General features: G+C 39.7%; 1 protein-coding gene across 5 annotated transcripts in view; it reads right to left on the reverse strand.

Annotated features, from left to right (window-relative positions):
* The window catches only part of ITGA6 (integrin subunit alpha 6), a 139658-nt gene that overhangs the window by 54261 nt on the left and 71122 nt on the right, over positions 1 to 14275 (reverse strand). For 4 of the 5 annotated variants that reach the window (XM_017837572.1, XM_017837546.1, XM_017837555.1 and 1 more), the window contains one exon: positions 3747 to 3954. The exons of the other annotated variant lie outside the window; for it this stretch is intronic. The gene's annotated coding sequence lies outside the window, so the exon portion shown is untranslated. The remainder of the gene's footprint in view (positions 1 to 3746; positions 3955 to 14275) is intronic. 5 annotated transcript variants of the gene reach the window in all.

Raw genomic sequence — 14275 nt, forward strand, 5'->3', positions numbered from 1 at the left:
TGAACTCTGTCAGGCTTGGTACTGTGACCACCACCCTGGGGAGCCTGTTCCAGCACCCAACCACCTTCTGGGCAAAGAACCTTTTTAAGCCCAGTCTTATTTTATGTGATGAGGAACTATTCTAAAATACACATTGTAACAACTATGTGTATTTTTCTCAACTGCAATTAACAGTCCCTGTGTGAGTGTGCTGGGAGTGCTCTGCCTTGTTTATTTACGTCTCTCACACCAGCAATCTCAAAGACAATACCCCAAACCTATCCCAGCTCATTCCACACATCTGGGAACACAAAAAACTGAAGAAGGTAACATGATACAGTCAGGGAGAGGTGTTCTCAGTTTCACTAGGGCTGTACCTTTCCTATCATTTCCTGCATGGCACACATCTACTGCTTTCTTTACTTGTGGGTGTGTGTTTTTAGGACATACCAGACAAATAGTACGTTTTCTAGCATACAAGCTAGAAAGTAAACTTCTGTGAATTTCTGACCACACTGAGTGAAATGCATGCATCAGTTCCTATTACTCAACTCCTAAAGTCAATCAGCATCTCCAAGGATCAAGGTCCACTTTTAAGCAATTGAGCAACCTAATTGGCAGGTAGATCAAGGCATGATAATTTGCTTCTTGAGTGCAAATAAAGGTACACTGACCCATTTTACTGTGGAACTGTTCTTAACATTAATAAAATAAAATGCAGATATTCTACAGTAATGATGTGTTTTCCATACAGAACATAAAAGACTATCTCAAAGCATTTTCATTCTTCCCTCCTGAGGTATAACAGTTTTATAATCTCCATTTCCAAGTGGATATTATAAGATGGTCTACTTAAGGGCAAGAGAGTGCCCCAGTATCACAGACGAAAGCTGCGGCAGAACCCAGACAGATCTGGCTTCTGAATTCTCCTCCCACCTCCGCCCTGTAATAAAAAGCTCATCTAAACCTGAAAATTCCCAAAGTCACTTCTGCACAGCTATCAGCTGCTGAAATGGGATACAGGTATACATGCACATTTGACTGATAGTTCCCATGATTAACATACTGTGTTTAGTAAAAACCATGCTACATTGTAGGTGAGCACTAATGTCCCTCATCACGCTTTTTGGCTCTCCATCTCTGGGAATTTTTGCAGTACAGCAGTACTTATCAGAGAATAAGTGTTCAGTGTCAAAACATTCCTTCTGTTTCACTTCATCATTTCATTTTCACTTAATATTTACTTCAGGAGTTCTCTCTGTTCCATTCCAACTTTCAACATGTCAGTTTTCAAGCCCTTTGCTGTCACCCCTGGAGCTGACTGACCATTACTGGGAGAAGGAACTGATTTGTCTGTATTTGTGGAAATACAGCTATCAGATTCACAAGGTGTACAGCAGCTAGAAAAGAAATCTGAGCAAACAAGCGTTCTGCAGACAATATACAACAATCAACAGATGTTACAAGCACTTGCTGACCAGCTGCACATGGCAGGGCAACCACCATGCAGTGGGATCAGGTCATGAACAAGTCTGTGCCTGTCAGCAGCGAATGCAAGCCTTCAGATCCTGTGTTCTGCTGCATGCCAAATTTATTTCAGCCTCAGGATGCCAAAATGACAGCTGCTTTGAGAGGGAAGAATCAGGGTATCAATTTTATGAGGGAAGTTTGCATCATTCAACAATCTGTTTGGTGTCAGAAGAGGAAGCTGTTACAGGAGGTAGTCAATTTGCAGATGTGTAACCATTAACCATAGTTTGCATGCGGAAGCACAAGTATGGATCAGGCATGGGAATTAATATCTAAGTCAATTAAGAAGGCTTCCCTAGACATGTAGGTAACAGGCTGGCCCTATCTAGAAACCAAAACATTGTGGTGAAGTAGGAACATAAAAATGCTCTATTGTAGATAGTAAAATTTGAACTACATTTGAATTAACAGTCTTATCACATTATGTAGACAATATCAAATCGCTACATTGCTTCACAACAGCTCTACTTCTAAATAAATTTGTTATATATGCTTAGTATTGCTGGGTGCATAGCCTTACCCCAATTTTGTGTTCATTGTAATAGAAGACATATTTGTGCTTTACTTCAATTTGAACAGTGTTTTTTACTGAAGTTGATGATAGGGGATGCTACATAGTTTCAGTGTATTTACTGTGTTATTTTGTAATTTTTGCTGCATCTACATAATCATAGGGCGATGTGCTACTTTCAGCTACAGTGTCCTGCTCCCTATCTCCCTTGCTTTTTGAGGTTTAAGGGAGAAATGACAGCAGCATACCACTGTCCACTGAGAGGGTTATTTTAACACACACTTTATTTGTAAAGTACCTGAGTTCTTTCATCTTTTGTGGATAACATTTCACAATGTATTGAAATAACTTGGGTAGCTAAAAACAGTCCGACCATGGCTATATATATGTATATTTACATATCTTTACAGATGCCACAGTGAGCCTGCATTCCAGTACTTCAGGCTAGGTCATGAAGGTATGTTATCTCCTCCTACAAAGGACCTACCCTTTGTGAATCCCTCAAAATTTTTTCCTTGCTTTGCTGGCTAAAGGTGCTTTTTCCTAAGGGAAATGGGAACACACTGTCAGCTGAATGCTGCTGGTGTGCCCCAGACAGTATGGGGCTGAGTTCTGCCAAGAAACAGCAGCTCTGACAAGGTCACCATAGCTCTTGCCACATTTCCTGACATTTTTCTTTATCCAACAATTCCTCATCCTTTCTGGAACATCTGAATAATCTTTATTCCTGGAAACTGGGTACATCTTGGCCTTGCATAGACCCACACTGCAATTCTCAGAACTGCAAAAGAAGTATTTTCAAACACTGTAAAAGCTAGAAGTCCAAACATTATGACTCGACCTCCAGAGCTCCAAAATGTAACCAGACTTGGCATTCCATAATGTCAGTGACATTACAGCATTGTAATAGCATTGTAATATAATAGCATTGTAATATAATAGCATTGAGGTAATGGAGCAGAAACACCTGAAGACTGGAAGCACTATTTTGTCAGAAGAGCATAAACTAAGAGTTGTATCAGCAGGACCTAAAACTGAATGTGAATACATTCAACAGAAATAAACGCCTCTAGTAAGACTCTGTTGTACAACAAACAACATCTTTTGAAAAGGCATTTGATTTCTTCCTAATAATTTTTAAGAGCAGTAGAAGAAGAACTTTTTTCCAATGACACTTTGCTAGGGTGAAGGGGAACTGAAAAGAAGCCGAAAACCTTAATGTAACAAATAGCCTCCTCGACAAAATACTTTCAGATAACCACTTCTGTAAATTTTTTACTTTAAAGGCACCTTGAATCAGGGCAAAAAATAAAAATATCAAAGTATCGAACTCCTGTATTATTCTGGCATCACAAAACACAAGATTTTCAGTTCTCAGTACAAGGAATGTTTTAGTCTGATTAGCATGATGTTAATACTTAGCTAGACCTTTCTTTTTTCATTATTACTACTGAGTCAACAGCAGCTTTTAGTATCTTGTGAGACAAGTTCCAACAAAGCTGCAGTATGATTTTTTCTGTGATTAGTAAATCAAGACTAGAACATATGCCCACACACATCCTCCACAGTCAATTCATAACAGAGGGAAGATGTTGGCAATCTCTGTTACACCATTCCTTGTTTTTATTCCAAAGATCAAAATCCACTCAGAAAGAGAGGGCATGGCCTGTGAAGACACTAACAAAAGGCTTCTTGATTAACCCCAAAAAGTGAGAGACTGCATTACCTGTAGCACAAATCATCCTCTGCCAGGATTTTTCCAATATGAAGGCATTCAAGAGGTAGCCACAGCTAGGAAGGTCTCACTCAAATCTCAAATCTCTAAGCAACATAGCTTCATTGGCAACACAGTTCCAGAAGTACAACAATAGGAGGCATTGTGACGTTTTAGGGACTCACAGGTGAACCCTTGGCTTTCTCCAAATCTTGAAAATCTGTGAAGTTCAAAGTTAGAGCTGTGATTTATTGAGGGGACAGGGCAAATAGTCACTTTTCTTAGGAGACCACTATTGAAGAAAAGCCTCAATAGGACCCTAATAGAATTTTGGCCACTGCAACATTGCTCCTTCCCCAACAATTAAAATTATAAAATTACAATTTTTATTTTTTGAAATAACAGACTTATTGACTCAGAAAAAAGTTCAGATAGCTCAATATCCTTCCTAAGAGCTGTCAATAGTAATCACCTTAGACTGTGTAATAGAGAGCACCTTCTCTTGTTGTTGCCTGCCAGTGCTCTGCAGATTACAGACTTTGTTTGGCCATGAGTTCATTCAAACCACTGTATTTATTGACAGTTTCTACTTTATATAACTTAATTTGTAATTATATTATTGACCTCTACAGCACAGTGGAAACAAGATATGTAATTAAATCGTGCACTCTGGGAAAAGGGACTTTCTGCTTCAAACTCCCCTGCCCAATAACTTCATTGTGTATCCTACTGTGTTACAGTTCTCAGCGAATGAACATTTCATACTCATCTTATTCAAGTATTAATTTCTGTCATACTCCACTTCAATCATCTGTTTTTACACAGAAGGCTCATTGTCCAATTCATATCTGAAATAGATATCATTATATGTTTCTAAACACTTTGGGCATTCTTTGTACTTTTATCATATGCCTTTTGAGACAGAATTGTCAGAATACCACACAACATTCAAGATGTAGCAAAGGCAGGGACTTACAGCAGTAGCATAATTAGATGCTCTGTGTCATATAGTATTCCATTAGTAATTCCTAATTTTCTAATTCTCTTTTTGACTGCTAGTAATCATTGAGATGATGGTGAACTTACCACAGGAAGATCAAGATCCTGAATGGAACAAGTTAATTCATAATCCATTTTTTAATTCAAGCAAATTGCTTTGTATAGTATGAACCTTAGTCTTGTTATTTTATTTCTCAGTCATTTATATCTGAAAACCTTTCTTTAGAACCAGCTTTAGTCTTAACTCACAAAAAATTTTATAGAGGCAGCAAACACTAGCCCCCCTAATACTCACATCCCTTCCTGGGTTTTTAAACATGGCAAACAGCATATACCCCTCTGGGATCTGTCTCTAAGAGAAATATGTACTCCTCCCCTTTTCTTCAGCCATCTCATAATCTACAAAAGGATCTTCTCTTTATTGCATACCAGTTTCAGTTCTTGAGGGCTCAAAGCAACATGAAAAATCCAAGGAGGCTGTGACAACTGACTCATCTTTTTATCTACAGGCTCATTGAAAGAATTCCAAGAAGCTTGATGTCCCTTTGCAAACTCCACATTTTCCATGTATTCGCTAATACTGTTCTCATTACAATTCCTATCATGTTCCTGGCTGAGAATTCAACTCAGTTTCTGTAAATCTCCCAAGTACCCTATTTCAAACTTTCTCAAATGTACTCCCCTTTATTCCTCTGGTACCATGATAAATGACAGTTAAAACTCCATTTGGGGGAGTTCAGAAATTTCGTACATGCACTCATTCAAATCTCAAGAACAGTAGTAAATCCATATGAAACTAACAATTAAGAAAATACTGAATCAACTGATGATGTACTAAGCAAATAGAATAAACACACATAAACACACAGAATCTTTATTTCCATGCTCATAATTATGCACTTAAGTGCTGTTAGAACACGTGTAATTGCCAAACCAGAGCCTAAAAAAGGCTAGTTGCTATCTGTTCCTTATCCTCAGTCTTACCAAGTTGTGATCTCAGGAACTGAAGAAGCATCATGAACCCAGAAATCACGTCTGCCCTTCAGAAGGTTACAAATATCTCTTCCTCTTCACCCCTCAGATTAACAGGAGGCTGTAAGTCTGCCTAGTATAAATAATGCCAAATGCATCTACTCTTTTGAAGCAGGCTGCTGGTAGCAACTGGCTAATTGTTACAATTCAACTGGCAGCATGAAAATCCTCTTAGAAAGCAAGGCTCCATTAAAATCTCTAATGTCCTTGGGCCCATGTTCATCTTCCAACAATGGCATCAGTAAAAACAAGTCATTTTTCAAGCAACACCAATTTTCTGAATTCTTCATGGTTTTTCATAGCTCAGCTGTACTGTCTTCTCATTTCTTATTTCATAATGAGAACTTGGACTACCCTTGTGTACTTAGTTGGTTTTTTTCTTATTCACACAGCAACTCAGAACAAAAGCACTTCTAAAATATTTTATGAGAAGAGGTGTCTCTTTCATGTTAAAGAAGTTGCATGACTACAGTAAGCCAACACCTAAATATTTTTGTGCCTTGTCTCCACATGCCTTAGTTAGAGAGACATAACCTTAGGTGTTATTTATATGAATGCACATTCATGACTATAAAATTCTTGTCAGTTCCACATTATCATACTTACAAACTTTAGATGATTGCAGTCTCCTGGCTGAGCAATAACCTTCCAGTGGATCAACCTCTGTCACCACAGCAGAACGGGGTTCTCAACACAGACAGTTAATCTCTACATAAGCAGGTGGGGCTCCGTGCTTTTTCTAAGACTAGGCAGGTGTTTCCCTTGCACCAAAAAGGATGGCACTTAAGTGTCGAAGTTCCACTATGGCATTATCTAGTAGTCAACACACTTCTCATTCTAATCCATGCTATCCAACATAACTTTTCGTCTAATCCGTAACATTCAGAAATCACATCCAACAAAATGAATTTGTACTTTAAGCAGCACAGCTGCTCCACTTACTTGAAGCTTACTGCTTTTCCATACACTGCACATGTGACCCTTTTAAACTTCATAACACTCAATAATACATTATGAAGAATGGAAGTTCATTATTCAAAGGGATTAAAAAAAATCTATAAAAACTTTATTTTTAAAATTTGTAGCTAAAAAAGTAGTTTTTAACTGTAGGAAACCTGAAGATTTTTTCACAAATTACTAGTGGAAATAAAAGTGTATCTAAACAGAGAGGATACTTGTATGTTTCTAAAGAATAACAAGAAAGATTAGTTAGGACAGAGGCAACAGAAAGTACTGCTTTAAAAAGCCCTTTTTCACTAGTTGCTGTAAGTAATTTATTTTCTTGAAAGCTGCAGTTGTAGAACTTCTAAAAAAATAAGACATCTTTTCTTTAAAGGGAAAATACAGCCACCCTGTTTTTCTAAAACTGTTTCAATATTTCATTTGTCAAAATCAGAAAAGGCACATTTGGAACAAATGAAACGGTGGCAGTGACAGCACTAAGGTTACAGCGTTTTGAATCATCAGCTACGTTTCCCTCTTATTCCTATTCCCCCTTCCTTTCCTTTTTCTCTTTATAAAGCAGTAACTGGCACACTTGTTGTTATAAAACTTAGTACCTTGAGTACTTTACTTTTTCTACTGTTTCATGTTATTTAGCTTGAATATGAGGGAACAGTTGAGAAGACAAATTAACCATTTAGTGATATTAAAGCCCTACTCCTGAAGATGCACATATGATGACTTTATTACATGAGTACTTTCAATATTTGTAAAGGAAGCAATCACTGGAATATAATCAGACATGAATAAATAGATGGGAAAACTGAGGGCCTAGTAATCTTCTAAATATAGAAATTTACTCACTTTCTTATTTAAAACAAAGATATTCAAAATGAAATCTGCAGAGTTCTCAAACAAGGCCTGTGGATGCCTGACAGTTCCTGGCTTTTGGACAACATAGTCCAAAACACCCTTTTCAGAGAAATAGTTTGACATGCTGAATGATGCAATCGCAATCTCAGTTCCTGCCCAGTGTCTATCGTATCTCTTGAGTGGTACACATATTAACACAGAAAATATTCAGTTGCACCTCCCTTCCCTTCCCCTGCTCTTTCCCAGAACACAGGAATCTGGCAGGAAACTATGCAAAGCAGGTGCTCAGTGCCACCACATGTGGACGCCTCAGCCAGCACAACACTACCACTCTGTTGTCACCTTTTGTGGCTCTTGTGAAAGTGCCACTGCAACTGTAGGACGTAGCCTCTGGCCAGGGTAATGAGCAGGAAACCAGAAATTACGACTTTAAAGCATTTTCAGTTGAGACTTTGGTTTATGCCACTATCTTTCTTTTGTCCACCCATATATATATTTATCTTTATTTCCTTAAAATCCATTGTTACTCTTAAAACACGAGTGAGGCTCAGAATGACCTCCTCTGAACAGAGCAGAGCACTGGCCCTTTGATATTTGAACTGCACAGGCTCCTTTTCAGAGCAGAAGAGTGCAGGAACCGTATATGCTTATCACCTAAGGATGAAAGGGGCCTTGGTTCTCCACTGCCCAGTTGCCACTACAAATACTTATGCCTCTGAAAATGCAGTATGAAGTTATATCATAGTGACTGTCATTCCAAACAGGCATTACAATGAAATCCCTTCAAAGGTTAACCTGTTAGTTGACAGCCCATTATTTTAGGATTAAAACTGCTGCCTATACTTAGCCATTATGGAACAATTCTTTGATCAGAACCCAATTCATCCTTCTGCCTCTCTAATTTAACCCTACTGAATCTGTTGTTTGGCTGATTTTGGATTTACAGGAGTACAATATTTTTGCATTTTTGTTTGTCAACTGATCTCTCTAGAGTACTGTCTGAATGATTGTCCTTTGGTTTCCATAACTTCATTTGAAAGTCACATTAATGCATTTGAAGACTTTTTAAAAATAACTCTCTTGCCCTTGGAAGGCACAGCTAGGAAGTAATATATTATACAAAAAACTTCTACTGTGAAAAGTAAGTGATTTTGGTTTGTTGTTTCCTTACTTTTCTGTCCTGATCACAAAGAAATACTGTGAACATCCCAAATGCCACTGTAGGATAAGAACCTTTTCAGAAATTATACCTCATCCTCACTCTTAGTCTAAAGGGCATAAATTCACCTGCAGCTAGAACAAGAGCCTACCAATGCATGAAAGACCAGCACAGACCACCGTGGACCTTCTCGGCATAAGTATGCTTGAAAAAGGAACATTATCCTGGCTTGGCTAAGAAAACTCATGAAATAAATTAAGCAGGACAAGTGAAAAATAAAGTTAAGACACTAATTGACACTCAGAGGAGAAGGGAGAGGGGAGATGACATGCAGCCATTTCTCCTCTTTGCACTTCTTAGTCAGCATCCATTTACAGGCATCACCCCCTAATCACAGGCAGTGGTGAGGTTCTCACACTGTCATTTTCTTGTAGCAAACTGAGAAGACAAGATCTTTTCACCCCTCCTACTTAGAGCCTCAACCATGCCCCATATCACATGAGAAACATCTTTCTTGCAGCTGCTCTGCATCCTCCCACACAAACACCCCTTCCCAAAGGGAATCACCAGCCCTTGCTTTCCCTCTCTTTTACTATTGTAATTACTGGGGGGGTTCACCTCTTTCACTAGTGTAATTGAAGATTTCCTCCTTGTCTGTGCCTCTCCAGGGTGACTGACAGGCCCAGGATGATCCTGCAGACACCTCTTGCCACCAAGTGAGCTGAATCCAGGAGAAGAGCAGGACCAACTCCGCATTGCCGCAGGTACAGAAGTCCCCTGGATAACTGCACTCCTCAGGCAGAACAAAATTTTCCTCAGACCTCATCCCAACATCAGCACATACAACAGTATGTTGCTGGCCTTCTCTACCCTGTGCCTTTGGGTCAGGGTGCCCAATGCATCTTTCCTTCCAGACAAGACAATGCACCTGAAAAAATGCCTGATGCTCTCCTCCAGTGCCAGCACAAGACTTTGGGGCTGGGAGCACCACAGCTGTCCACCACGTGCCCCAAGTACTGGAAGACAGGAAGAGAGCAGTGGGACAGGAACCAGTTCAAATGCTGACTTTTCATGCTGCAAAGTTAGGGGTAGGAGCAGGAGATAAGGGAAAAGGAGAGCAGTACAGACAAGACCGAGCAGCCTTGATGCCTGAAAAATGAAAGCCAAGTAAGAGTTGCTATTTCTCAATCCCTCTCCTCATTGCTAGGTGCTCCATTTGTGGCTAAGATGCCACAGCAGTCTCTTCTGAGCAGAGGAACCGCTCCTCTCTAACTCCCTCCAGCTACACCAGCTGGGGAGGGAGAACCTGCTGGCTCCTGGAGACGAAGTTGGTGCTGCAGCTGGGACCTCACAGTTGCCACGCTGACAGCTGGTAAAAGCACGCAGGCAATCCCTATCGACCCTGGGCTGTACTGTCAAATGTGCTGCACAGCACCAGCCAGCTATTAATAAATACAGGAGGGAAACCAAATGCCTCTGCTTTGACTTCTTTAAATGGCCAAACTCAGCCTTCCAACTGGTCTATTTCTGGTCATCCATCCGACCCCCAATTCCAGCACAGGAGCTCCCCCATCCAGGCATAAAATTCCGGCTGACTTAGCAAGGTCTATGTTACAACCACAGCAAGATGTGGAATTAGCAAGTATGAGGATTTAACAAAGTGAATTTTCTTGCTATTCAAGCCATCCTGTAACACATGAAAGAAATTGCACTTGCACAGCAGTATCTTACCCACTAATCCCTTAGGTTTTTGCATCTCTGTCTGTCCTCCAGTCCCACTCAATAAATACAACTTCATATTTGATATTCTGACCCCCTTTTCTGCATTAGAGAAGTCCCTGACTTACAAAGCACACAACAGAAGACCTCCTCCCTAAGTTTGCGCAGACCATCTCTGAGGTCAGGAAAGGTTTGCATGGATACAGCAAACCTGGCTGTGAGAACACACACGTAACCAAAATCATCATACTACATATGCACTAAACATGCATCTAAGGCAAGTGTCCTTGTAAACCAACAGACAAACAACCAAACCCCTCAACATAATAAGGATTTAGAAGAAAAGACTCTATTGTTTCTAAAACAGAACAACATTCTAAAAACTGATGACATTTCCCTGTTTTCTTCAGCATAAGTGGAATTTCAAGTCTCCTCATGAAACTCTGCAGTAAACATTCTTTATTATTTTGCCACTTTATTAGCTATTTTGGGGACTGACTTACATGGAATATTCCACATATAATGTCCTTGGTAGCAGATATGAATTTTATAAAACTCCAGTACTGTCCATTGCTGCATACAGGTAAACTCTTCCAAATGAAACACAATGGTATTACTGGGGTGTAGAAGAATCATCATTCTGTCTGATGCAAGAGAAACTCCTAAAAAGCTTTACAGGGAGAATAATCAGTCTTTGTAACTGCTCTCCTCTTTAGAGGTTTGGAGTTGGCTTGTTTCCTTTCAAGTGCCGAAAAACTCTAGAGGGGAAGCAGTTGTTTCCTGCATACCAAAATGCTTTGTCATTTACCCAAAAAAAATGCCTGAAATAGTTGATAACATTTGTTTTCCCCTCCTTTCCAAATAAATGCGTACATATGTAGAAAAAAGTTGCTCTGTCTTCTCAATCCTCCCATTCATCTTTGACGCTGATCAATCTACTTTCAGTGGTCAGTGCTCTCCTGGACAGCAGAAGAGGACATGTCTTGAATTTCCAATTCTCACTCCAGCTGTGAAGTCTCTCCTTCCTCTCCCACAGCATTTAGCAGGGTATGTTTATGGGTGCTTCAGGAGAGCTGAATAGCCTTTTTTAAGGAGTGGCTTGGGCCACAAGGACAAAAAGGGCACTGGCAGGAAACTGGTGGTGCAGAAACTGTCACAGGATCTCCAACATAGTATCAAGGGGTGACACAATGAGGATATTCAAGAAATCGTTCAGTGAAGTGGGTCAGTAAATCTCTTCTCAGAAATCATTGATGTCCCAGCGTAGTGCATCAGTAAGTATGACTGGGTTCTGTAGAGATCCAGAATGTGATGGAAAATGTCAGTAAAAGTTTTTCTTAACTCCAAAGAGTACCTTCTACACATCCTGTCCTCATGGAGGTGGGAGAGGCTGCCTCTCCCCATGGCAGCCCCACACTTTACCACATCCTTTTTGTCCTCACTACTGGTTTTCACGGTTGATAGGTGTGTTCACCCATTTACACACCTTTGCTAGCATCATGGGACAAAGCAGATACAGCTCTTGAAGCTTCAGGGAAAACCCTGAAAAAAATGAAGCAGAAATGGAATAACCAGGAACCTACTGATGTAATGACACAACATGAAGCCTCAAACACCATTCTTCCACAAACTTGAGATAACACATGAAGTAGTCTGGTTTTTATTCCTCTGTTCTTTCTCTGTAGTCTCATCATATGCAATGCTTAGCCAGCTGCACCCAGCCCTCACCCTAAATAAAATAAAACAACAGCCACAGCATCTGACCAGCAGGCATGCAAGCAATACAAATTTCTTGGCAGATTTTAGATTCTAGCTTGCAGCAGAAAAGAATTGTAATAATTCTATAAACTGAGATTTTCCAACAGCTACCGGGAATTGCTGGCTGTCGTCTTGGGACAAGGACAAAGACAGCAGCACTTCTTGCAGTGGCCACATACAACATCATTATGGAGCCTCGGGTGACTTCAGCACACTAATGCTGATAATGAGCTTGTGGCAGTGCAGATGATCACACATGGATGAGCATTCAATTACTCACCCCATGGTTAACACACAGTGAAAGCAAAGACTACAGCCACACAGGCCTCCATTTCATTTCACAAAGTGCCACTAAATATCCATCAAATAATGACAGCTTTATCCCAAGTGCTGAGCAGGGGGTGGCCCATCTTGTTTTGCAGAGCCCACAGAAAACCAGCTCAGGCCCTCACCCACTGATATGGGGGCAATGCCACTTGGCCCAGGCAGGACCTGAAGTGATGACTTCAAGACAAAAATATTCTTACATCATTCTCTGCCCCCAATACCCTCCCAGCCTTCTTACTGCAACAATATCACAAATGTGAAGATTGTGACCTCACCAAAAGGGTGATTAAGTTCAAATATTACTAAATAATAAATCAGATTATTATTTAAAAAAACAGCACTAAAAAAATATTTTTACTGCTTTAAGAGTAGATTATTTAATTTACTAAGATGTGGTTTTCTAAAAGCAAAATTATATTAAAAAAACTCCAAACCCACAACAAATTGAACAAAACAAAAACAAACAAAAAACCCCAGATATTTCTCTTAGGTCAATTCTTTCAGAGTTGGTGCAAGCCATCCTTTAAAATTCTCTAAGCTTTGCCATAAAAATTATTTGGAGAGCTAGCAGAAGTGTGATGCTAGCAATTCATTTAACTTCTGGGCACAACTTTTGCTTCCAAACTGTGAACTAAATACAAAGGGGAAATAGTTTCCATTTGGTAACTGTAGGTAGGCTCCCCTTGTCCTGTAGAAGTTGAACCCAGGCACAACCCTGAACTGTGATATTTGGAACCAAATTATGTCATTCAGAGTTGTTGCTATTTTGTGAGCACAAAAATGCAAGTGCTTACACCAATCCCTGCATAACTATTTCAGCACAGTATTTAAAAGGGTCAAAGTGGTAGATGACAAAACAAAATTAGCATTTCCATCTTCTTGTCTCAGTCACTTCTGCAACCAAACCAATTTAAGATGAAAACTTTCAAGGTATCAAGTTTTTTTATCAAGAGCTTACTGCCAGATCTGCCCAGCTCAGTCCCAAGAGCTACAGGGGAGTAAGTGTGGATGGAGATTTACTTAGACACAGTAGGGTATCATCTACATGGGAGGATTTTCTAGTGATGCACACACAATACAGTGACACAAAAACCTGCTCTACTCTCCTTTCACTTAACACTCTTCCCAGATGATATAAGATGAATTGGTCCTGAATCTGAGATGCAAGTGCTCACATTCATGCTCATGTTATGACAAGAGCAAAGCCTGGACCATACTGCAGAAAGGACATGGACCAGCTGACCTGGGTGCTGCCATGCAGAACTTGCCCATGAGTTTCTAAATGTTTAAACTTTAAAATAAAGAGAAAAATGAGCACTGCAACATCAGTTATTGTTGGAGAGTAAGATGGTTGCTATGACCAGTTTTAGAAATGAGTAATGTAGACCATAAATACAGAACATAACATTTCTGGAGACCAGCTGCATTGAACTCCAGTTCTCTAACTGAACCTGGGTACTCTTTTTGAAGACAAAAGGTGCCTGTTGCCCAGCTTGAAGTAGGATCTGGGGTTTTTTTGTTTTTTGGTTGTTTTTTTTTTTTGATGGTGGAAACAGTGTTGTGGCTACTACCATTACTGGAAAAAAAAATTAAAATAAAAAAAAGACAAAGACAAAAAAAAATCTTCAGCTATACAGTTAAAATCTAAGCTCTCAAGTTTTGCTGAGCTTCAGACTCGGGCCATCCCCACATTTGCAATGTCATATAGAAAACCAAAAACAAATGTAAAAGG

This window comes from Lepidothrix coronata, unplaced genomic scaffold (assembly GCF_001604755.1).
Source record: "Lepidothrix coronata isolate B3197 unplaced genomic scaffold, Lepidothrix_coronata-1.0 Scaffold7, whole genome shotgun sequence".
Taxonomy (NCBI): Eukaryota; Metazoa; Chordata; class Aves; order Passeriformes; family Pipridae; genus Lepidothrix; species Lepidothrix coronata.